Source organism: Bidens hawaiensis, unplaced genomic scaffold (genome assembly GCF_021521415.1).
Source record: "Bidens hawaiensis isolate Kalapana, Puna unplaced genomic scaffold, B.hawaiensis_p1.1 tig00018610_1, whole genome shotgun sequence".
NCBI lineage: Eukaryota > Viridiplantae > Streptophyta > Magnoliopsida > Asterales > Asteraceae > Bidens > Bidens hawaiensis.
In genome coordinates this window covers 156,606-169,598 of record NW_027492819.1, presented here as the reverse complement: position 1 = coordinate 169,598, position 12,993 = coordinate 156,606, and positions in this window count along the sequence as shown.

Sequence of the window (12,993 nt, the reverse complement as noted above, 5' to 3'; positions counted from 1 at the left end):
AAGGATGGGAGGCTCGCACACCTCGTGGCATCTATCAAGAAGGGAGGAAGGAACGACAACAGGTACAGGGGTAACGGACGAAAGCCCGTCGACATTAGCATCAACATGGTCCATGGTAAGGTCAGAGGAAGAAAGAGACCGATAACCGAACCATGCGCATGGAAGGAAGCAGAAGTGCGCTTCCCGCGAGTGCCGGGAGGCCCAAACAAAGAAGGCCCCATTGTCATTAAAAGCCAGCTGGGGCACTACATCACCTCCCGCACCCTCGTTGACAATGGCGCATCGTCGACAGTGATGTACAGGCAGTTCTTCGACAAGCTCGACGATGAAGACAAGGAACGCCTGGAGACGGTCTACGCTTCAATGGAAGGGTTTGACGGCAGCATGAACACTCCCTTGGGCATCCTATCTTTCCCCGTCACTCTCACCGATGGAAATTATTCACGCACGGAGGATGTGGATTTTGTTGTAATGAAAAAACCACATCATACGTATGACATCCTATTCGGGAGAGACGGGATGGCAAGATTCAACGCCGTGGTATCCTCAGTCCACGGCATGATGGGATGGCCAACAACTGAAGGCGTAGCGATGATCACGGGCATTCCCCAGGTATGCATCGCATCTGTCTCCTCTAAACCCAAACCGAAGATGGCCAAACAAACCATCACTGAACCTGAACAGTGGGCATTCAATGGGAAATATCCCGATCAGGCCGTTACCATTGGCCCGACAATTGTTGATCCAACACGCACCTTACTCAAGCGCTTACTGCAGCGAAACGCAGACATCTTCGCGTGGACACCAGCCGACATGACTGGTGTACCCCGGGGTAAGGCAGAGCATAAGCTCAAATGCGATCCGGCCGTTACGCCGATCGTACAAAAGCGCAGAGTAATGGGGCCCGAGCAAACCAACGCGTGCAGAACCCAAGTCAAGGAACTCCTTGATGCGGGCATCGTGCGCGTTAGCAAATATCAAACGTGGGTTGCAAATCCCGTAATGGTACCGAAGAATAACAAACAATGGCGCATGTGCATAGATTTCAAAGATTTGAATAAAGCATGCCCCAAAGATTGTTATCCGTTGCCAGAAATTGATCTCAAGGTGGATTCGGTGGCACCATTTCGCCTTAAATGCTTCTTGGATGCGTATAAGGGGTACCATCAAATCCACATGGCTGTAGATGACCAGGACAAAACCGCCTTTCGGACGCCCGATGGCACATTTTGTTATAAAATGATGCCATTCGGACTTAAGAACGCGGGATCCACGTACCAACGACTAATGGACAAAGAGTTTCACGCCCAAATTGGGAGAAACTTGGAAGTCTATATGGATGATTTGGTCATCAAAAGCCCCGAGCCAGAGGCGATGTTGAAAGACATTGAGGAAACTTTCAACACACTTAGAAAGATAAACATGAAGCTCAACCCGAGCAAGTGTTCATTTGGGGTGGAAGAAGGGAAGTTCTTGGGAGTCATTATTACTAAAGATGGCTTCAGAGCGAACCCTGAAAAGGTCGAAGCCATTGTCAAAATGGAATCACCTACCACCATAAAACAGGCTCAAACACTGAATGGACGACTAGTCGCGCTTAACCGCTTTTTGGCAAACCATGCGGATAGGTCGTTCCCATTTGTGTCAACACTAAGAAATTGTTTAAAGAAAACGCACTTCCGCTGGACACCAGAAGCGGAAGCAGCTTTTCAGGAGATTCGATCACGCCTGATCGAACTCCCAACACTCACAGCACCACAAGCGGGGGAGGAGTTAATCCTATACCTCTCCGCAACAGATAGAGCAACCGGGGCAGTCCTGCTTGTAGAACGAAAAGGTATCCAGATGCCAATCTATTATGTTAGCCGCGTGCTGGCAGACGCGGAAACCCGGTACTCTACCCTGGAAAAACTGGTCTTGGCACTTATTCACGCTTCACGCAGGTTGAGACGATATTTCCAGGGTCACCCAATCACTATTCTCACCAACTTCAAACTCTCAAATGTTCTAGGCAAACCCGAGTTATCGGGACGTCTAGCCAAGTGGGCAATTGAATTGGGAGAATATGCGATTCAATACAAGCCGAGACCAGCCATTAAAGGCCAGGTCCTGGCTGATTTTATTGCAGAAGTCCCCGCTTCACGGGAGAAAGAGTGCCAGGAGGAGGTTCAACCCTCCCCAGCACACGAAATCAATGAGGTCTGGCGACTCTACACTGATGGAGCAGCTAGTAACGAGGGTTCAGGCGCAGGGTTAAAATTAACAAATCCAGCAGGCCAGGAATATACTTATGCTATTCGGCTGGATTTTCCAAGTACGAATAACGAGGCTGAATATGAAGCATTCCTGGCCGGATTGAGGATTGCGCGTAAAATGGGTGTAAAAAATTTGGAAGCCCATGTAGATTCCATGCTAGTGGCAAACCAAATAAACGGGACGTACACGGCTGTGAACGACACAATGGCCCTGTACCTTGCCCAGGCCAAAGCCATCATGCGCGATTTTAATGATTGTAAAGTGATACACGTCAAGCGCAGCGAAAACAAATCTGCGGATGCGTTAAGCAAGCTTGCATCACTGGCCTTCACCCACTTGGGAAAGGACATCCGCGTGGAACTCCTCGAAACACCATCAGTCCCGCACAAGGAAATCTGTGTCATCCAAACCGGTACAGAAACATGGATGACCCCAATAATAAAATACCTTGAAGCAGGAACGTTACCAGAGTCGAAGTCACAGGCAAGAAAACTACGCTGTAAAGCACTGAATTATCAGCTGGTCAATGACATCCTTTACAGACGTAACTTTCTTGGCCCATTGTTAAGATGCGTGGACAACCAAGATGCCGACTACCTCCTAAGGGAGGTTCACGAAGGCATCTGTGGAGTACACGCAGGCCCCCGCGCTGTGGTAGCCAAGCTAAACAACGCGGGATACTTCTGGCCGGGGATGCATATGGACGCATTGGCATACATCAGAAAATGCAGATCTTGCCAGCTTTACGCACCCAACACGCATCGCCCGAAAAATGAACTTGTTCCTGTCACTTCCTCGTGGCCATTTCAGAAGTGGGCCATCGACGTGACAGGCCCATTTCCTACAGCAGCTGGGAATGTTCAGTTCCTAGTGGTAGCCATTGACTACTTCACCAAATGGATAGAAGCGAAACCTTTAGCCCAAACAACCGCAAAGCATATCAAAAAATTTATTTGGGAATTTATTATTTGTCGTTTTGGACTTCCACAGAATTTGGTAAGCGATAATGGCACCAACTTTGCTGACAAGAAGCTACAGCAGTGGCTGAAAGAACTTCAAATCACCCACACCTTTACCTCAGTGGCACACCCGCAAGGTAACGGTGAGGTGGAAAGAGCAAATAAGAGCATCGTCGAAGGCATAAAGAGAAGACTCTTGGAACATAGATCCGGTTGGGTGGACGAGCTTCCACACGTCCTTTGGGCAAACAGAACGCTGAAGAAGACCAGTACGGGAGAAACCCCGTTCAGTCTCACTTATGGCACTGAAGCCATGATCCCAGTCGAAATCGGTTTACCCTCACCAAGGGTCTTAATCCAACCAGAAGACAATGATGCGGAAAGACGGTTAGACCTTATGCTAACCGAAGAGCGCAGAGACTTAGCCGCCGTGCGTGAAGAAAACTACAAACGACAAATGCAAAAATACTACAACACGCGGGTAAAACTCTGCAATTTCAATAAAGGAGACTACATACTGCGTAACAACGAGGCTTCGAACCAACAACGCCCAAGAAAGTTGGCCCCGATTTGGGAAGGGCCATACGTTATCAAAGAAGTTCTGGGAAAGGGCGCATACCGGCTCGAAAGGCTCGATGGCACTCCCATCCCTAGAACATGGAATGGAGCTCAATTACGCAAATGTTATATGTAGATCAATTCCAACTTGTAAAGAAAAGGCCTAGAGCCACTTCTAATGGAAATGATTCTCCTTTCATGATGTATTGATAGCTTGTAACCTATGAACTTCCCTTGCGGGAAGAAGTAGTTGCGTGTGGAAGGCGGCAATACCCGCATAAACACAACGCCAAAATGTTAAAAAGTTCTAAGGAAAACCTACACGCAGGTCAGATGTAGGTAAAGTTTAGCCATCCTTGTAAGTGCAAGTGACGGTCTTACCCGCACAATCACAAACAAGGAAGCCAAACTTAACTTACCATCTACCACGTTAAAAGGTTAACTTATGAACACTTAAAAAAGGATAAGAAAAACCTACACGCAGGTCAGATATAGGTCTAAAGTTAAAGCCATCCTACTAAGTGCAAGTGACGGTTGCACCCGCACAATCACGAAAGAGGAAGCAAAAACTTTAGTCCATTATCAACCACGTTCAAAGGTTTAACTTAATGCCTTAGAAATTTCGAAAAGGAAAACCTACACGCAGGTCAGATAGAGGGTAAAGATTAGCCATCCTACCAAGTGCAAGTGACGGTTTTACCCGCACAATCACGAAGGAGGAGGCAAAACTTTAACCCATCATCAACCACGTTCAAAGGTCCTTATTCTAAACACTTGGAAAATTGCTAATTCAAACTAAGTATGCAAGTCATAAGTTTATAAAGCAAGGAACCCAAGGAAGGAAATAACAATCTTATACGCAAAAAGATTAATATTTCACAATCTATTACAAGAATGGCTGGGTAACTACCCGCCTAAAAGAAATCTATACAAAGCCAAGTCTATCCTAGCAGTGGGAAAAGATCTTCAGGATCAGGCTTAAGGGCCACCTCCGCTTGGACCAGCACCGTCAGAGCGCGGCTGCCCAAGGAAAGCCTTAAGGATGTTTAGCCCATCATCAGCAGCAGCAGCTTCATTCACCTTTTCCACCACTGGATGCGGGAAGGAAGCGTACTGGTTCACAGCTTGGTCATAAGCAGCTTCAGTATTAACATTGAATAAAGGGAAGTTGGAGGGCGGAAAGCCTCTCTCAGCAAACCCTAGACCAAGCAGGAAGCCAGTCTTCTCCCCATCCTCATGAGAAGCGTTGAGGGCTGCGCTCATCGCATCGTCATAAGAGGTCTCTGAAAGGACCCGACGCACAACCTACAAAAGAATACAAGTTAGAACATTTTCTAATTACGAGCGGAAAGCGTAAAGAAAAAGATAAAGATACCTGAGGCAACGCTTCTCGAAGCAGCCATTGGAGGGTAGCTTGACTTTCTTTGTAAGCACGTTCGGCTCCGCTTTTATCAAGGTTGGCAAGTTGAACTTCCTTGGCGGCAGCCTCTTCGACGCTTTTGAGTTTCCTTTCAGTGCGGTCAAGCACCCCCCTCTGGTCAAGGATCTCCTGCAGCTTCTTGGCATCTTCCATTGCCAAGGCGTCATGAGCATGCTGAAGAGCCTTTAATTTGCATTTAAGCTGCTCATTCTCTTCGCGAAGCGGCTCAGCAACAGCTTCAGCCTTGGCAGCCCTCTCAGTTGAGTTTCGCGCAGTCTTCTTAGCCAGCCGAAGCTGTTCATTCACAGCTTGGGCAGCCTTGGAGCGGGCCTCGAGTCGCGCCTGGACCTCAACCTCGAGGGCCTTGAATGCCTTCTCCTTCTCGGCTGCGGCAGCGGCCAACTGCCGGTTCTCCTCCCGAAGAGCCCGCGCTTCAGATACATCTTTGGCGCGAGCTGCTTTTAACTTGTCGTTTTCACGACAAAGCAGCTCGACGCGGGGCTGCGTCCGGGCCTGGAGAACCCGAAGCTCATTGGTTAGCCTACCCTCTTGGTAGCTAGCCATGGCTTCCCCCAACGCACCATGAGGAGCAGTGTGGCGAGCCCAGTCCACGCACTCCACAGGGGTACGAAGGGTTGTTCCTCGGCGTATGTTCCATCTTGGAACATACACTTCATTGGAATCCGACACTGCAAAAGAAACAAAGGCAGTTAGGAAAAGATGATAAAAATATACAAAGGAAAAAGAACCCTACGTACCTGTAGGGTCAATAACAGGCCGATAGCCGCCAAACCCATCACCTGAACCTAAAGGAAATCCATCCAACAGGTCAGGTAGACGGGAAGGTGGCATAGATCGGCGGGAAGCCCGGCGCGTACCTGATGGTCCGGCCATCGGTGCCGGTGGCGCAGGTATAGTGGCAGCCGCTGTGGTAGCCATTGTTGGCGCCACCTCCTCAGCAACAGTAACCGCCGGCTCCGTGAAAGATGCTGTAAAAATTGCACTCACGGCCGGCGGAGACAACTTCTCAGCTGGAACAGCCTCAGGAAGGCTGGAACCAGCGGAAGCAGGCACAGACGCCTGGGTCGACGCCTCGGGAAGGCTGACCGAGCCTTCCCTCATTGGCGGGGGAATACTTGCTCCAACTCCACCCTGGAATGCGTCAACATCCACACCTGCACAAGCAAAAGTGTTAGAAAAATTTATTTGAAACAACAAATCTAGACAAGAATTATGGGGGCACTTACGGGGTTTCTTGAGCTTGAACGTACGGACGAGCGGGGGCGAACCCGATGGAGCCGGCCTCTTGACACCGGTAACCGTCGTCGTCGCTGCCTCCCCGGAGGTAACAGCTACAGCCTCCGGAGCGGTGGTCTCCTCACCACCGGGCTCCCCCGCCACCTCTGCACTATCTGACTCCGAGTCAGATAGGACTACCGGGTCGGCCGTAGAGGCCACCTTCTCCTTGCCTTTCCCGACGGCAGCCTTTTTCTTCCGCACCAGTGGAGGACCTTCTGCGGATTCCTCAGAAGAAGAAATGTCAAACTCCAGCAGCAGGCACAGCATTGAGAGGTTCAGGGTAGAAGATAGGCTTACCTGGCCGTCGGTGGCTCAGGATCTCTTGGCCTGGCGGGTAAACCTCCACGAACCGACCCGCGGTCTGCTCTAAGATGGGCAACTCGTTCTCGTCCAGAGCACGAGTACCCATCCGCGCGGGACCATCTTCCTCCCGCGGGTTCAGGAGCGACTGAAGATCGTTCCCCTCTGAAATCAACAAGAAAGTTAGAAAAAATCGAAGTCAGCAAAATGAAACAAGACGTACCATAAGGGACAGAGTTCGAACCATATTCAAGGACGATCGGAACCTTATCCGCATTCGCCGCCTTCCACACCCGGCTCATCCCCAGCATCACCATCGCCGACTCCGGAAAACGGAAAACCGGGGACTGGACCCGGGATATCTTCGAGAACCATTCCGCCTCCTCGTAGTTGAGGGCGGGAAGGTTCGGAAGCGCCTGGCCATTCTTGAACTTCATGGCGATGGGGATGGCGCGAGCGGATATGAAGAAGAACTCTCTTCTCCACGAGCGAAGACTCCGCTCGGTGGTACAAATCTTTAAACCCTTGATACGGGTTGTAAGAGTGTACCACCCCTGGATGCACCTCCAAGTGTAGAAGGTCATCAGACGGTCAACGAGGGGCTCAAGGCCCAGTATCCGGCACACCCACTCAAAGTGCCGGACCTTGGCAATGGCCATGGGGTGCACCTCTGTCAGGTGCACACCGTGCCTCTCCAGAACACGGTACACAAACTTTGTCAACGGAAACCTAAGGTTTCCGTAGACAAAGAATGCAGCATAAACCCCGATCTTGCCACTAGGGGCATCGTACACAGTATGGTGGGGTTCAGGAAACTCAGGCTCGAGAGACTCGAGCATGAACTTCCTGACAATATACTGGTACAGATCGACAGGAAGAGAGCACTGGCATTCGCCAGCAGTCTTCTGGTCATCAGCATCATGAGAAGGCATGGTGGAAGAAAGATGAAAAGAGATTTCAGGGTAATGCTTTACTGAACAGAAAAATTCGCCGGAAATTACTTGAGAAGAAGATATGAAAGTGAAAAGTGTGAATTGCAAATAACCCTCTCCCCCTTTATATACTAATCGCAATTAATGCGGTGAATTTAATACGGAAGAGAGAGAAGTCAAAGGTGCAATGAAACTATGACACGTGGCAAAGGCAAGCTGGCAACAGCTGTCAAAAGGACGTGTGCCAGAGATTTCGCGGCTACGCGCCCGGAATCCCGTGCCCACGCGCCTGAAAAAGCAACTGGAATGACCACATAATGTCATGTCGCCATAACTTCTGACACGTCCTGACACAGTCAGAAGAAACCGTCGCACGACGTTTGAGGTATTGGGTTGTTATCCATCCACCAACTCTTCAAATTTCAAAATTTAAAAAATTTTTTTTGAAGACTAAGGTTCGAAAAAGTAAGCGGGAAAATACCCCTTACCTTGGCAAACAAGTAACCATAAGCCGGGTGTGGGTACAGTGTAAAGGCAAAACCCTTCACATACCTAACACCCGCAGGGAATTGAAGCCAAAATATTTGGCAACCAAGTAACCATAAGACGGGTGCGGGTACAGTGTAAAGGCAAAACCCTCCACATACCTAGCACCCGCAGGGAATGGACGCCAGGAATACCTTGGAAGTAAAGTAACCATAAGACGGATGCAGGTACAGTGTAAAGGCAAAACCCTTCACATACCTAGCACCCGCTGAGAATTGAAACCAGGAAGGATCTTCTGGGCAATGCTTGTGAAAACGGAAATAATATCCCCGCATAGCGGGAACATCGAGTACTACGTTGTTTGAGGCTCCAAGATGGAATTGGTGGTTTAAACATAATTGATCACTATGTTCAAAAAACTACCAGAACCACAGGGAGAATCCGCACAACTAAGACTCAATGCTCCTGACTTGCGAGGAGGTTACAGACCTACCCGCATCATACCCAAAGACCAAGCAGGAAACTCGGGAATTTCTGCAAGTGACAAGGACTTCCGCGGGAAGAACCCCCATGGAAAACCTTACAAAAACCCCTTTTCAAAACCCTTTGCTTAAGTCCAAAAGTTCACCTCACTTTATTAGACATTCGTGAAAAGAACATTGGACTGGGGGGACTTGAAGAGGTAGGTCCCAGCAGGGCTCAGTTGGTCCCGCATGACTCACCTTGAACAGGGATGTCTGCGCAAAGACCATCTACTCCCGCAGGACCCACCATGCTCAGAGAAGCCTACGCGCAGTATGCAAGCTGCATACGCAGGGAAAAGCCTCCCAATGGTAAAGTAACCCGCCTGTTCCCGCAGTTGCGGATACAAGCCATCAGGGAAGGCTACCCGCACAGCATAGCTACACGCATAAGGCTTAACACTTACAAATATTCAGTGTCACCTGAAAGAATGAGCAGAGGCGGGAGGGGGAAAACTCCCGCCAAAATGGGCCAGTCTGTATGATGGAGGATCTTTTGCGTGATACCTGACGAGGTAAAGACAAAAGATCTGACCAAGAATGCGACAGCTCACTGACAGCAGCGTGGCAGACAGCACGCCACAGCACTGTGACCAATAGCCGCCGCCTGCCCACCAACTCCTGCCAGACCACGTGCCTAGCCTGCAGTTGGTAGAAGACGAAGAGTGCACGGCACGCCTGCTCTGTGTCAGCCGCTACCTATCCACCACTCACAGGTAGGGCACGTGCATAGGTTACAGTTGGTAGCGTGTTGGGCCGGCTAAACCCCTTGGAAACCCACCTTCGGCTATAAAAGACAGCAAATGGTATTATCATTTCATCATCTACTATCTCGTATAACTTACTTGATAATTGCTCTAATAGTATCCATATACTTTTATATTTAAAGAGCAATATAGACTGATTCTCACGCCGGAGGGTGGTCACAAGGAGGAACCCCCCCCCTTCTCAGTGACGAGCTTACGGTGTCTGTTTTGCAGGTTCCTTGAAGTACAACTTACTCTGCTGGACCTAACCTTCGTGGGAAACATTACTTAGCCCCCAGATTACCCATAATCTGCCCGGGGTCACTTAGTGTTTCTTCAGTCCGAGATGGGTTTCATATCGAAACATATTTGGTTCGGATGGGGTATTGGTTAAATACGAGTTTTGGTCTGGCGCACATTTCCGAAACCCGTTTCGACCCAATCCAAAACAATCATTTTTTAATTTGACTTTTTTCGACCCTAACCCTTTCTTGCCCTAACCCAATTTTACCCAACCCGATTGCTGGTCCTAGTTTGAGTAAAATACAAATTTATCCGTTACGTGTATACTCAAGTGGGGGTTCGATTTGTAACACTTTGCAACCTTAAACTAAATGGGTTTGTGACACTTATTATACCAACACAAAAGCGTACCATCACAAAGTGTACCGACACTGTTGGACCTGTGCTTGCACAAGAATGTAACCAACGTAAAAAGGTAACTGATGCCAAACGTGTATCGGTTCCAGAACGTAACGGTCCCGAACCGTAAAACTTAATATATCTAGGTTGTACGAATAGTTCATATGAAAGTAAAACTTAATATATCTAAGACCAGTATATCACCAAAGACTTTATTTTTAGAGTGTTTTAAGTTCTAACTTGAATTTTAAACAAAGATTTTAAACATAAAGTTTTTAACACTAAATAGTAGTATAATAATAATAATAATTTAACTTATGTTTTTTATTTTGCAAACAGTTTACTCTTCACTTAATCAGTTGCAATGATAATTTGGCGAGGTAGCAAATGTGATTTAATAACAAATTGGAGGTTGGGTATTCAAACCTAGACACATGTAAATAATATTTGCTTGTAAAAAAAATGGTAACTTAATAAAAGAATAAAAGTGTAAAAGGTTCTTACAAGATTTTGTTTCTAGTTTGTACGAATAGCTCACATGAAAGTGAAACTTTAACATGTCTATAGTCTAGGTAGGTCTAAGAGTAGTCAATATCACCAAAGATTAAAAGTAGTCACTATCTTTTCTTTTTCTTTTTTTCAATGACCAACAAAATAATTACATTAAGACAAAACTAACAAGACGTTAGATACACCAACCACCTAAAAACAACACGGCCAAAAACAACACAAAACCGACCGAAACCCAAACGAGCCTACAACACCGCCATGACTCTATAAATTAAAGCGACACCAATTTTCCCAAGTAAGACCCGTTTTCGTCTCCCTATGCTTGATCAAAAGAAAACCCAAAACCTTAATTTCTTGAACCAAGCTTGAAACTTGAATTTGAACACCATTATAAGCACATTTCTCCTTTTCCACCAGCACCAAATTGTGGATATCACCAAAGTATATCATATCATGTATTTTATTTTATTTTTACTAACACTTTTATGTATTTTATTTTATTTTGTTTTACTTCCATATTTTATTTGTACAAACAAACTATTATGTATTTTATTTTATTTTCATTCCCAAAACCTTAATATTATGTATTTTATTTTTACTAACATTTCTACTCTTCATTCATTTCTATTAGTTTGTTTGTTTATTAATATATATATTAAAAGGGGAATTTTCTCTACCTCATAAAAACACTATTCATTTTACTATTTAATTTAATAATATTTTATTATATTTTATTTTCTTATTAATTAACTTTTACTATATATTTATTACCTTTACTTACTTTTTTTTAAACTAATTAAAAAAATTTAGCAAACAAAATTTTTAACTTTAAACTTGGGTAAGTGTTGGTTTTATATGTTTTATTTGTCGGTTAAACTATTTTTTTACCTTGCTTTCGTATTTCTTATAGCTGGCTTTACAATCCCATGTCGTGTCGTGTCGTGTTAACATGCATGTGTCATATATTGACAATCCTAATATAATTGGTTTTCTGATACAATGACAAAGAGGTGTCGGTCACCCATTACTATTTACTTAATTTGATTGGAATAATAAAGGTGATTATAAATTTATAATTTATGGGCATAAAGACTCCACCAATGAAGCCTATATAACTTAAACTCTCCTTCATACAAATTAACAACACTAAACTTTCAAGTTTCAACAATGTCTTCCTCCACCACCCAAACAACCCTAAACCACCAACAACTAGTTACAAACACAATCCTCAACACCAACTCTCTTCATTTCATCCTCCTCTCCCTCCTCTTCCTCCCCATCACTGTCTCCACCACCGCGACAGTTCAACTCTACATCGCCTCCTCCAACACCAATCCCAACCTCAACCTCATCAAAACAATAATCACCTCTTCTCAAAACCTACTCACCATCAAAACCCTAATTTCAATCCTCACCTTCACCTACTTCATAACCCTTCCAACGATCATCGGCATCGCTTTAATCACATGTAGCACAACTCATGCAATCCACCATAAGCCTCTCACCTTCGCCTCCACGTTAAAATCCCTCATGCATGCAAACATGCATCTTGTTTTCACACTCATCATCCAATCAATAAAACTAATAACCCTTTTGCTTATAGTCACCTTCTCCTTAATCGTCATCACCGAAGCTATTAAATCCGTATTAACCTTCCCTTTCGGTTTGTTCTTCTTTTCAATCTTTGTATGCTTACTTGTTTCATATGTTTTAGAACTCACTATAGTAATATGTGAACAAACATCAATGACTAAAGTACTACTACACTCATTTTCCATAGTGTTTAGAACAGGATTCGCAATCGTCCCAGCGTTGTCATACTTGTCGGTTTCACAAAGTTTGGGGCAGAAAGCAAAGTGGATCTTGATCATGCAATTCGGAACCATATGTTTGCATTCGCCGTTGATGATCTCGCAATATGTGGTGGAGAGCACGGTGGTGCATGTGTATGGTAAGGTAGCAAGTGTGGAAGACGAATATTCCGGAGAGTATATTCGGATGTTTATGAATGATGATGAGGTTGTGGATGAACTGACTGAGAAGGAGGCTAATGGAGGTTTTAATAATGTGTTATATTTGTTAACTATAGTTTGGGTAATTTTATTATGTTTTCAATATTATTGTATATATACTTTTTATAGAAATATATAGTTGGAGCAATTACCTTTGTTATGATTAGATAAGTAACAAATTTTTGTTACATATGATTTGATAAGTAACTGATTTCTGTTGGGAGATTTCATAAGTTGAAAGCACAAGTTACATAATATAGATTCTCCACGTGGTTGCAAATGTGTACGTGTGGGACAATGACTGACTTTTACTTGCTTGAAGATATTTTGTGCTAGAGGGAGCCGTGTTATT